Consider the following 12,175-nt stretch of genomic DNA (forward strand, 5'->3'; position numbering starts at 1 on the left):
CTGCTAGAGATCTCATCTTTTCAACTGGGAAAAACATGTAGCCTATTAGTGAAATTAAACAAGAGAAAAAATAGTACTCTTCAAACTCTTCTTCAAAGAGTTTAGTCACGGCTATTTTATACTAATCAGCTTAACTGAACAAAAATGTATGTATTTATCTTGCTGTATTACTGCCATAGTCTATATGGATTTCTAGATGCTTAAAAACAGTATAATTTACATTTGAAAACCAAAATAATACCAAAACCCATCAAGCAAGAAAAGGATGATATTCGCTCATGATTCTCCGCAGGACATCTGGGCCGACTTTTGCAGGATAATTTGAAATTGAAGGCAATCAACAAGGAAAAATACTTAAGACTTTCATTTCAAAATAACATTCTAATCTGGGTAATGTCATCTATATCATAAACTGCCCTAAACAAATAAACAATTTATAGAACAATGACTTGCAAGCCTGTATGTCTTAACTGAAGCTTGAATCAATGTTATAATCTTTCCTAATTCAAAGCAATGAAGATGATTAGGGGACTGGAGGCTAAAACATATAAAGTTGCTGGAATTGGGTATGTCTAGTTCAATGAAGAGAAGGACGAGGGGTGACATGATAGCAGTGTTCCAATATCTCAGGAGTTGCCACAAAGTCAAGCTATTCTCCAAAGCAGCAGAAGGCAGGACAAGAAACAATGGATGGAAACTAATCAAGGAGAGAAGCAAACTAGAAATAGGGAGAAACTTCCTGACAGAATAATTAATCAGTGGAACAACTTGCCTTCAGAAGTTGTGAATGCTCCAACACTGGAAGTTTTTAAGAAGAGACTGGACAGCCATTTGTCTGAAATATTATCGGGTTTCCTGCCTGAGCAGGGGGTTGGACTAGAAGACCTCCAAGGTCCCTTCCAACTCTGTTATTCTGTTATTCAATAATCAATATGTATTGTTCAATAGTACCCTCAAACAATGTGTTACAAACGCTTAGTATCATGTGAATAATAGTTCGGCCTCATTCACCTCAGCAACATATAATAACAAATCAATTTACATTTCAAGGAAAGGTGAATATACGTGTGTCAGGATCCTGCAAGGTTATTTTTTTATATATTTCTTTTCTTTATTTGATTTCTATAGCCACCCATCTTCACAAGTGACTCTGGGTGAGGCAAACAATTAAAATTATTATAAAACAATTTACAAAATACAAAATAAATACTTTTTTGTTGTACTTTTTCTAGGAGGGAATTCAGAATCTAAGTTTAGCCATGGGCCAAACTGTATATTTAAAAGAACGTTTGAAAACTATTGAGTATTTGAATTGGATGAGGGAACCAACAAGATGCCAATACAGTTGCAATGAAGGCAATGGTCCCCCTTACATGGCATCTTAACACAATGGCCGATAACTCACCAAAATGACGTAATTCATATTATGCTTCTTTGTGTACATTATTAGTTTATGTACACTGCTTTGTGTACAATGAGAATATGGTATATGATTTATTTTGATTTGGCTGCTGCCTTTCTGCTTATGTTATTCAGGCTACAGAATATAGGAAGAGAAACTATCTGTGGTGCTTCCCCCACCTATGCTTACTCTAAAACATTTATAGAGGACACAGAATTCAAACTGAAGGACATCAGATATGGGTTGCTTTTGCACACAGTCATTTTTTTCCTAAAGATTTAAGGAGCTTAGACTATGAGGCAGGCAGTGTTTTCCCCATTTCTGTCCAACCCTTTTGAAATTGTAGGTGGGTCTGGAAAGATAGCATACTGTCAGTGTGGAGCTAACTTTCCTGGAAGTACAACCTCTTTCCACCTACCACATCCCAAATATGCAACATTATCTTGAGGAGCTGAAAACTTGCATCAAAAGCATCACTCTCATCTGAGACAGAAAAAAACTGGATTGGAGTGGAGGAATGGTAACCTTCACAGAACACCTGAGCTATCTTCCTCATTTGCTTTCCTAGTAGATAGCATTATTTATCAACTCTTGAATGGGCAAATATCCTTACATATGTTCAGAAAAGACATTGGCTATCTCTTTTTCCATGCCTTTCTTGCGGGATTCACCCAAAGTGTGCCACTTATCAAGGTCATGTTAATAAGCTGATGCTATTAAAAGCAAGAAGCAGCAAGAAGCTGAGCTGTACTATCCTGCTTGGTTTGCAAGATGAGCATTCTTCAGTGCCAGCTGGGTTAAGAGCTGAACAGACATTAATTAGCACTGGAATTCCAGATTTTCACTCCAAAACAGTAGATAAGCTTTCTATGTAGACTCTGAATAAGAAAACAGGAGAGGTAGAGTGTGGAGTTTGCACAGCTCCAGGTCGAGCAGAGCTGAGGATGCCCTGTAGTCCAAATTATGAGCAGTTAGAGAATGACAGTTGAAAGCTGCCCTGTCCAAGTTTAATATTTGTTCCTAAATAAACATGCTGAAGGTGGAATCCAATTGCAAGTGAGCAAAGCTGGAGAGAAGGAAGCAAACCAATTTTGGCACATACTTGCTACCCAGGATTATAAATCCAAGTATGTAGCTTCCTTTGCATAGAACAAGACTCACTACAAACCCCTTTTCTTTGGCTTTTTTATTTGCACCCAATCATGGCACAAGCATGACATGGCAACATCTTTTTTCCCCATTGTTTTTTCTTGACACTGGCCCACCTTCTGCTGAGCTTGGGAAATAAAATTTTAAATAATTCTTACCTTCACCAGTTAGTGGTATTCCCATCTTTTTATTCTGACATGTCTCAAGGGCAATCCCTATAAAATGTATTAGGCTTTGTCATTCACTGCCTCCAAGGAAAATTGGGTGAAGAAGAGACAAAAGAGGTAACAGGGGCAATAGATTGCATGCTAGCAGTCTGACTTAAGGATGAGTGGAAAGCCACTGAACACAAAATTTGTAAAAAGCCCTCAGATTCCAAAGGGTTATGTAACACTTTTGATGTATAATGGCTGAGGAGGAACTGGGTAATCTGGTGCGTGGATCTTCCCCTCCCACTATGATTAGAGAGATTCCTATCTAAAGAAAAAAAAAGACAAATTTGTTGTAGGTAAAAACCATAAAGCATAGGTTTGCTTTTAGTATTACTTTGGCAGACCCAGGGAGGCAGGTTAGTATTATCATTCTGCATTACAGTATTTGAGACCAACCCTTCAGTTTTTTAAAACATATTTTCCTCTTTTCTTCCTGTTGTGTTAGCAGAATTAAACCTATTAAGGTAGTGAAAATTGACTCTTATACAGCTTTTAAAAGCCAAACAGCTCTACCCTTTTAAAAGCCAAACAGCTCTACCCCATAACCTCTTGTTTCCATACTTGAGGTTATGGGCTGTTTTCAACCCCCAGCCCCAATTTTTGGCCCATCCGCAGTTACCAGATGGCACCGCTGAAAATTATTGGCAAATTCACCAGATTTCAATGGCAGGATTTTTGAGTCCTTAACACATCTGTTTGATTTTCTAATTCCTTCAGTCCCTCAAAATACACATACTGGTCCAACATTTTCAGTCACACCAACTTGTGGTTGTTGTTGCTATACTTACCCCTCTGAAGCCCCAATCATCATTATTATTGGGCACCCAAAAGCGTTGCCCTTCACTGGTTTGAAGCTGCTTAATTGGGATACGTTTCACATTTTCAAACACTAAAACAATTGAGGCTTAAAACTGCTTTTAAGAAATATCCCAATAGGATTGCTACTGTGTTTATCCTTCCGCATATTACTCTTTTAGACTAATGAATTAAAATGCTAGGACAATCTCAACTTTCAGGCATATACTGTTGGATGCAAGTAAATATATACAACTGAATTAGAAGTGAGTAGAAAGGGATGCCTGTGCAGCATAACTGCGTGTTTAATGGAGTTAGTCATGCATTTGTATGCTGATCACAAACCTAGATAAATAGGGAGGACTGAGATAAGACTTGGTGACATACCTTGTAAAAACCTCACCAAGAAAATTGTATGGAAAGACTCTCAAATGAATCTGATATGGTGTCCAGTGGGTAGGAAACGCCCCCCCCCAGGCCAGAAGGAATCTAAGGAAGAGCAAGGACCTGCAGGGAGCACTCAAGGCTTTAATGATGTGCCTGGGGCACATCCAGCAGAAATCCCAACTGCTCAAGCAGCCACTGGCAAAAGCAAGTTTCAACGCTGCATGAACACACATCAGATAGCAATGTCGAGTGCCTGAGGAAGAAGCTAAGGTAAATTGGGTATCATCAAACAGTTGCAGCAGAGGTTACCAAAAGCAAGTAATGGAGTACAGAAAACTAGACATATTGCTGGAAGACAAAATCACAAAATTCTGCCTTACTTATTTTAGCCATGTCATGCATTCAAACTCACTGGAAAAGGCAGTTATGCTTGGAGTGATCAGTAATAAAAGGAAATGAGTCTGCCAAAAACCATGGTGGATAGTCACGATCAAAGCCGACATCAGTCAGAGCATAAAACAACTGAAATAAGTCATATAATATCAGAAAATATGGAAAGTATTAGTCCATAGAATTAATGAGAATTGGATATAATTGAATGGATAGCAACGGCATCACTATCCTCCTACTGATATATTAGGGTATGCTGCTGTGCAAGTTATATCAACATTGGTTTAACTATGCAACTCCTGCTATACCATTTGGTTATGGTATATGGAGAAGCAGACAACCAATTTGGACAAATAAAGCATAGCAAATTTATACTGTATCAGGTTAGGAAGACAGAGGTTTTGTTCAAAAAGGAAATATACATGAAGTGGGTTGTGCTTCAAACTATGCATTTATGCTCTGCTTTGTATTTACATTACATATATAAATATAGAAGCTTCACTTTTAAAGTTGTTACAAGCTCAGGCTGATAAAATCACCACAGATTATTCCACTGAACATAGCACACATTGGGGTAAATTAGAATGTGAAAATGAACCACCGTCACCCTTGCCAAAACAAGATCTGCTATGAAACCATGACATTTAAGTTACGCAGGCAGTGGCTATGAAGTTCAGATCTGTAGCTAAAGAAAACTGGAAAATATGAATTCTTCTACTGTACTATAATGCCTTTCTTTTAATGAGAGCAGCGACTAAAACTGAATTACATTCTTTCTTCTTATCACACTGGAGCAAATGCTGGGATTCCACCACAGAAAGCAAAGCGGTTCAATTTACATTGCCCACTGGCTTGGATTCCCTCTAGATTGCTTGCATTGAATAAGATTATCTGGGTGTACATTGATTCCAATTTAAGGATTAGCCTGGGTGTGTGCAAATGGCTGCACTCAGAGAAGGAAAAAAAAAACTCCCAGTGTATTTCATTTCAGTCAAGATATACCACAAGACAATTCTGCCTGTGACAATAGCCCAGACCCCACCTGCAGCAAACACCATTGCGTCAGGCTGGGAATTAAGCAAAGGTTAATTAAGATATTATGGTGCTCTGGGCAAAGAAACCAAACAAACAGCATTCCCCTTCTTGCAGTGCTCAAGACTTCAGAAGGTGACTAGATCAAGGAGACCTTTTAAAAGAATGCTGTCTAAATGTGCTGAATCTGCCTGCAAATTCTGGAAGTTATACAGCAACACCTGGCAGATACTGAGCTGGCCAAGGAGAGAATGAGCTAGAGAGAAGTGAACTGAGGAATATGTATCCCCAAACTCCAACACTACAAAAAAAAATCTCTGAAACTGAGACATTATGCATAATTATCCTGTAGAAGGATTCTTGAGGGGAGAGAAAGTTATATCCCTAAATGCTGTTTAGAAATACTTTGAAAATACTGTAATAATTTAGTTTTACAGATAGGGCACAACACTTACAGTACTTGTGTTTAATCTATTTAGTAGCTGTTGGAAACTAACTTAGAGAAACTTGTATATTCAGATCCAGGGCTGAATTTACTATTGAAGAAATCAGCAAAATGGTTGGATAGCCTTAATTTAGAATCCATCTTAGCATCTTGCTCTGTGAAATGCTTCTTATTTTTACAATAGGAATTGCTGCACAATTCATTGCCTTTCAGAGTTATTACTACTAAGGAACAATCCAAGCCTGCATATTTAGAGTTTGCTGCTCTTCACTAGGTGTTTGCTTGTAGACTTCCTAGGTAATTTATGAATTGCTAGAAATAAGTAGGTAATTTTTGTTTTCTTATATTAGTAATATCAATAATGGCACTTTTACTAGAAGACTTAGTAGAGCAGTTGTGAATAGAATACATAGAGGCATAACTATGAAAAAGTACTGAATACAAAACAGCTCTCATTGTCAAACCCTTTAGAGAACCAGTCAATATAACAAGGAATGTAACATGCAACGGGACTGTTGCCCTTGTGAAGAGAGACTCTTTGTTTGGAGCAGGGGGCTCAGCCTCTTTATTCTATCTTCTAGCTCATTAAACACAGAGAAAAAGCTATTACTGAAAACTGAAATTGTAAAGAAGACACAACTATCTACTTCTGCTATGTCACTATCAAGTTATGTCTTGGTGTTTAATGCAAATTAAAACAAATGTTGAAAAGGGTTAACTTTGCAGCCATGCCATCAACAAGAATTGAATTCAACTTGAATGAATCTTTGCCTTGATCTTCAGGACACAAAGGTTCAAACATGCCAAATAAACAAGTTCTTCAATGCAGGCAATTAAGTCCTGCAACTTTCACATTAGACATAACTCAGTGGAAATGAGCTTTTTCTAATCAATGAAGAATAAAACACAGATCAATCCTCAATAGGAATATTTTATTTAGCTCCCTTTATAAGCTTCCAGAGCCTCAGAAGATGCTTGCTTTGAGCCTGTTTGGCAACTCCTTGCAGTCCTAAAGGATTAGATTTACTGTATTTTTAATCAAAATCATTTAACACATTCAGGAAGCTGTACTCATTGCCTAAAAAAGAATACTGCACTTTTTAATTATTTTTGCTTGCAGAATTTAGTTGTAGTTCTTCACTGCCTCAGTTGATAAAAACATTTTATTTTTGTTTGGGAATTACGTACCTTGCTTTAAATAGTCCTGAAATAATTATGGATATGTTCATTATATGGCTGAACATTACACTTACAGTCTGATGAAATTATATTCAGTAGGACTGAATTATTTAAAGAACTGCCTTCACTCTTCTCAATCTGTCTATCCTTTAAAATCAGGAGTAAAGTTTTTTTTTCTTGTTTTCCTGTAGTTTCCTGTAGCAACTAATTTATCAAGTTTTGAACTATCTATTTGACCGATAGTATCCTTTCAAAGTCTGAAGCAGGGGTGTTTTGATTTTCACAATCTTGAATAGCAGATCTGCAATATTTTACAGCACCTGTATACGAACTTTATGCTTATCATATGATATGAAGCAGTGATCATCTGATTTTGGCAGATTAGCAGGGCCCAGAATGGAACAGAAGAAGAATACCATACACCTTATCTCAGTCTGAAAACTGACGTGTTGGTAAATGCAGTATAACTATGACACTAATATTGAGGTTAACTGCATATTATGCTTGAGAATATTTTTGGAAACTTAACAACTTAGATGGTGTGAAATTTGCTGACTCCAGGGACAACAGGAGCATGATATAAATGCCTAAAACACATAAGACTTTCCAGTGCATTCTGGCTTGTTCACAAAATAACTGTCACTGTAAGAATGGCTAATCTCATTTACCAAAAGACAAAATCATGTAATTGTTCTGTTCTCTTCACCTCACGATTTACCATCCTAGTTTAACTTGATCTGGGCACAGGGGCACACTTCCAAGCAAAACATTATTTGTGGCCTCCTGCTATTTTTATTTTCTAAGAATGCCTCTGAGGCCATTCTTGCAAAATGAAGATGATGTTGGAGTGTTCTACTTTGCTTGGCGGCATTCATCTTTGCCACTTACTTTTTAATTAAAATGTACTTTAAATAATTAAGTGCAGGAAACTATGGAGCCTGACAACACCAAGGGAAATATCTATTATTGCCATAGAGCTTTGGTACTATACAGATAGCCACATTTGGCTTTGATGGTGGCTGACATATTCACCATTCCTCCAGTCTTCACCCAAGTTGCTCTGAACATGCATACAGATATTTTTTTAATGCACCTTCACAGATAGATTCTTAATTCTGTAGGCATATGATTTCCAGGTAAAAATATGTGGTAGAATTCAATCCTGGGCTCGTGGAATCACAGAATCACAAAAGCATAGGGTTGGAAGGGACCTTGGAGGTCTTCTAGTCCAGCCCCTTCCACGGCAGGAGTCCTTATACCATCCCAACAAATGTTGTTTCTTGAAAACCTCATGATGGAGTATCTATAATTCAGGGATGCAAGCTGTTCCATTGATTAATTGCTCTGTCATAAAATTTCTCCTTAGTTCCAGGTTGAATCTCCTCTGATGAGCTTTCGTCCACCACTGCTTGTCTTGTACTCAGATGCTATGGAGAATAAATCAATGCCTTCTTTCCTGCGACAGCCTTTCAAATATTGGAAGACTGCTATCATGTCTCCTCTGAGCCTTCTCTTCATTAACATAAACATACCTAGCTCCCTTAATTCATTGTATGATTTAGCCTCCATATTCCTTATCATTTTTGTTGTTCTTCTCTGCATTCTTTCTAGGGCCTCAGCATTTTTTTTGAATTGTGGTGACCAGAACTGGGCACAGTATGACCTCACTAGTGCAGTATAAAGAGGTCCTATTGCTTCTAGTGATTTTGATGCTACCCATCTCTTAATGCAGCCTAGAACTGTGTTGGCTTTTTTGGCAACTGCAGCACACTGCTCGCTCAGGTTTAGGTGGCGATCCACCAAGACACCTAGATCCCTCTTAGTGTTATTACTGTTGAGCCAGGTATCTCCTATTTTATACCTAGGCATTTAATTTTTCCTATCTGTAGGACCTTACTTTTCTCATCACATAATTCTGCTCTCCCAGAAACATTTCCTGCTACAATGTGAGTAACTTGGCATTTTTATTTAGAAGTTGGCATTGCTTATTTTGAACACAGCTAGTTCAGATACAGTGATCTATCATTTTTGATGAAGTTATGCCACCCGGATATACTATACTTTCGATGCCAGAATAATTTTCTTTGGAAGGGAAGCCTGAAATTTAGAGAGACACTAGACCAGGGGCGTCAAACTCAATTTCATTGAGGGCTGCATCAGCATTGCGGTTGCCCTCAGGGGGCAGGGTGGATGTGGCCAGGGTGGGTGCGGCCTACTGGGTGGGCGTAGATGGAGTGGGTGTGGCCTACTGGGTGGGCATGGCCAGCTCTACATCGTTTGCATCAAGGGTGCCTGTGGGGGCCTGGGCAGGAGTGGGATAGATATGAGGGTCTCTGGCAGAAGGGGGTGGGACCAGGGCAAGTGCCAAGACATGGTCCACTGAAGGAACCTCACTGTTCCTCTCAGGCCATGCAGGGGGGGTTGGATGGTGGTGTGGGCTGCCTGGAGCCCTGGGCAGCAGAGGTCAAACGCCCAGCCTGGCCCTCAAGTACCCGTGGCACCAAGCCCAGCCCCACTTCCCCAAGGGGGCGCCCAGCTGCATTTACCTCCTCCTCAAGGCTGCTGCTGCTGTGCTTGCTCTCCTTAGCCAGGTTGTTCATGATGGGTACAAGGGCAAAGTCAGAGAGAGGCCCATTCCTTCTCCATGGGAAGAGATCCGGCTTTGTATCCAAAGCTTTCTTAGCAATAGGATGGGAGACCCCCAGGATAGGCCAGGAGGAGGGGGCGAGGGGATGGTGAAAGGGCAGCAGGGCAGGACTAAGGTAGGACTTCCCTCAGACCCTCCCTCTCCTTTCCTTCTTTCCTTCCTTCTTTCCTAAGTACAGAGTGGTGGGAAAATATTTGAGACGAGGGAGGAAGAAAAACAGGCAAGAAACGCAGCTGGGGAGGTGTCACCCTTCGTGAGGAATGAAAAAATGTACCATCGCCTGGAAGTGGCCAGCGCGATGGTGCATTTCTTCATTTCTCACAAAGGTGACACCTCCCCAGCATGCACCCAGGGGGCGGGGGCGACGTGGCAGGCGCTGGTTCCTCGCTGTTTCCAGACGGCCTTGTGGAGCTAAGACTGAATGCGTTTCAGCATAGATGGCGACCATAAAATTGTACATTGGCTCCTGGCCAGCCTGGGCCAGGGCCAAAGCAATGGGGGCCGTTCCCTCACTGTTTCCAGGATGGCTTCGCGGACCACATGAAACCAGTTTGTGGGCCACATCCGGCCCCCGGGCCTTGTGTTTGACATGTCTGCACTAGACAAATGATAAGCTAATGATTTCCATCTTCTATGTTCTGTCTGCTCTAGAGGAAAAGAGTTACTATAGCACTGTACCTTCATTGAACAAAGTGTTACTGGTATCATAGCTTACAAGTAGACCTCAACTTATTACTGTTCAGTCAGCAACTGTTCAAAGTTATAATGGCACTGAAAGGACTTGATTCATGATTGAAGTTATGGCCATTGCAGTGCTCCCATGGTCACATGATTAAAATTTGGGCACTTGGCAGTCCACTCACACTTATAATCGCAGAGGTGCTGCAATTCCTCCACCTGCTCATCTCCCCTCCATCTATGCATTTTTGGTCCCCTGCCTCTCTGTGTTTTGCTGCCCCAGGTGATCTGTGCCTCCATCTTCTTGCTTCCACTGCTGATGAGGTGTCTCTGGCTTGGCTGCGGGGATATATGGGGCTGGCAAAAAAAAAAAAAAAGGAAAATAAACAAAGCAGCTTAAAGGGACTGCAATGCACCAAAATGACCCTTGCACTGCACCTGAGTCATATAAGGTTGGCTTTGGACTGCAAAAAAGGGAAAAAATAACTCAAAGCAGCTTAATTTGATGTAGTGCACCAAAGTGCTCCTTTGTGCCATGCTCTTGGGCTGTACAAGATTGGCTTTACATTGCAAACAAGGGAAGCTTGCTTTTGGCTTTTCCCCCCTCTTCTGAGGTGCAAAGCCAACCTATACAACCCAGGAACACTCCATGCTTCTAAGTGCAGGTGGGTTGCCAAGCATTCAAATTATGATCACATGACCCCTGGGATATTGCAACATCTGTAACTTTGGGTACGGGTCATAAGTCCTTTTGTCCAGTTCTGTCATATCTCCGAATGGTCACTAAACAAATTATCATAAACAAGGACAACTTGTAAATTAATATTTGTGGAGCTTGTCTCATTATTTTTCCAGACCACTGGAAAGTATGACATGTTCAAGAAATCTGCTACACAAGGAATGCGTGGAAGAGAAGATGCATCTGATTGATCAGTTTTAAACAACGTTTGCTAGTATCTTATTGATGAGGATTAACTTAATTTTAGCTTACCATTTTGAATACTAATATCCAGTTTTCTTGATCTCAATGTATACAATACTAAATATCCAAACAATTGGTTTAAATAAGTGGGATGGATGTATTAACTATGAATTTGCATGCTTTATGAACACTGAGACACGGCAAAAGTAAAACTGATTGTCAATCCAATTTGCTTAAGTTACTATATTGTGTTTTCCCCAAAATAAATCCTATCCCAGAAATAAGCCCTAGCTTGATTTTTACACGTGTGCCCAATATAAGCTCTACCCCAAAGATAAGCCCTAGTTTTGGGGCAAACCACAAGAATAAAAATCATGCTAGGGCAGGGATGAGGGGGTGGAGCTGCCCCATGCATCCCACACCTTCTTACCTTAGGACTGGTGCAACCAGGTCTTCCATGCCCTGACACCTGTCATGCTGCTGCCTGAGTACTTCTGTGGCCACTTGCAGTCGCATGCCAGATAGTACATCGCGCTGCTGCACACAAGAGCCCATGAGACTCATTGCACCAATGATGTGCTGCAGCCGCTTGGGGCAAGAGGCTAAGAGGTTCATCGCGCTGATTGTGCCACTGCCACTGCTTGCAGATGGAGGCCGTGATGCTCGTCACACCGATCTTACTACTGCCTCCTGCTGTGACAGCAGCAGCGGTGCGATCGGTGCGATAAGCCTCCTGGCATCCTGCCGTGAGCGGCAGCAGTGGCACAATGTGCAGGCAGCCACAGAAGAACTCGGGCAGCAGCATAACAGGTGTTGGGGCCTGGGAGGCCTAGCTGTGGTGGCCCTAAGGTAAGCGGGTAAGACATCCCCCAAAATAAGACCTGTTGCCTCTTTTGGAGGCAAAAAAAATATAAGACTGGGTCTTATTTTGGGGGAA

Source organism: Crotalus tigris, unplaced genomic scaffold, assembly GCF_016545835.1.
Source record: "Crotalus tigris isolate CLP2741 ecotype Arizona unplaced genomic scaffold, ASM1654583v1 scf7180000024398.1132909, whole genome shotgun sequence".
Lineage (NCBI taxonomy): Eukaryota > Metazoa > Chordata > Lepidosauria > Squamata > Viperidae > Crotalus > Crotalus tigris.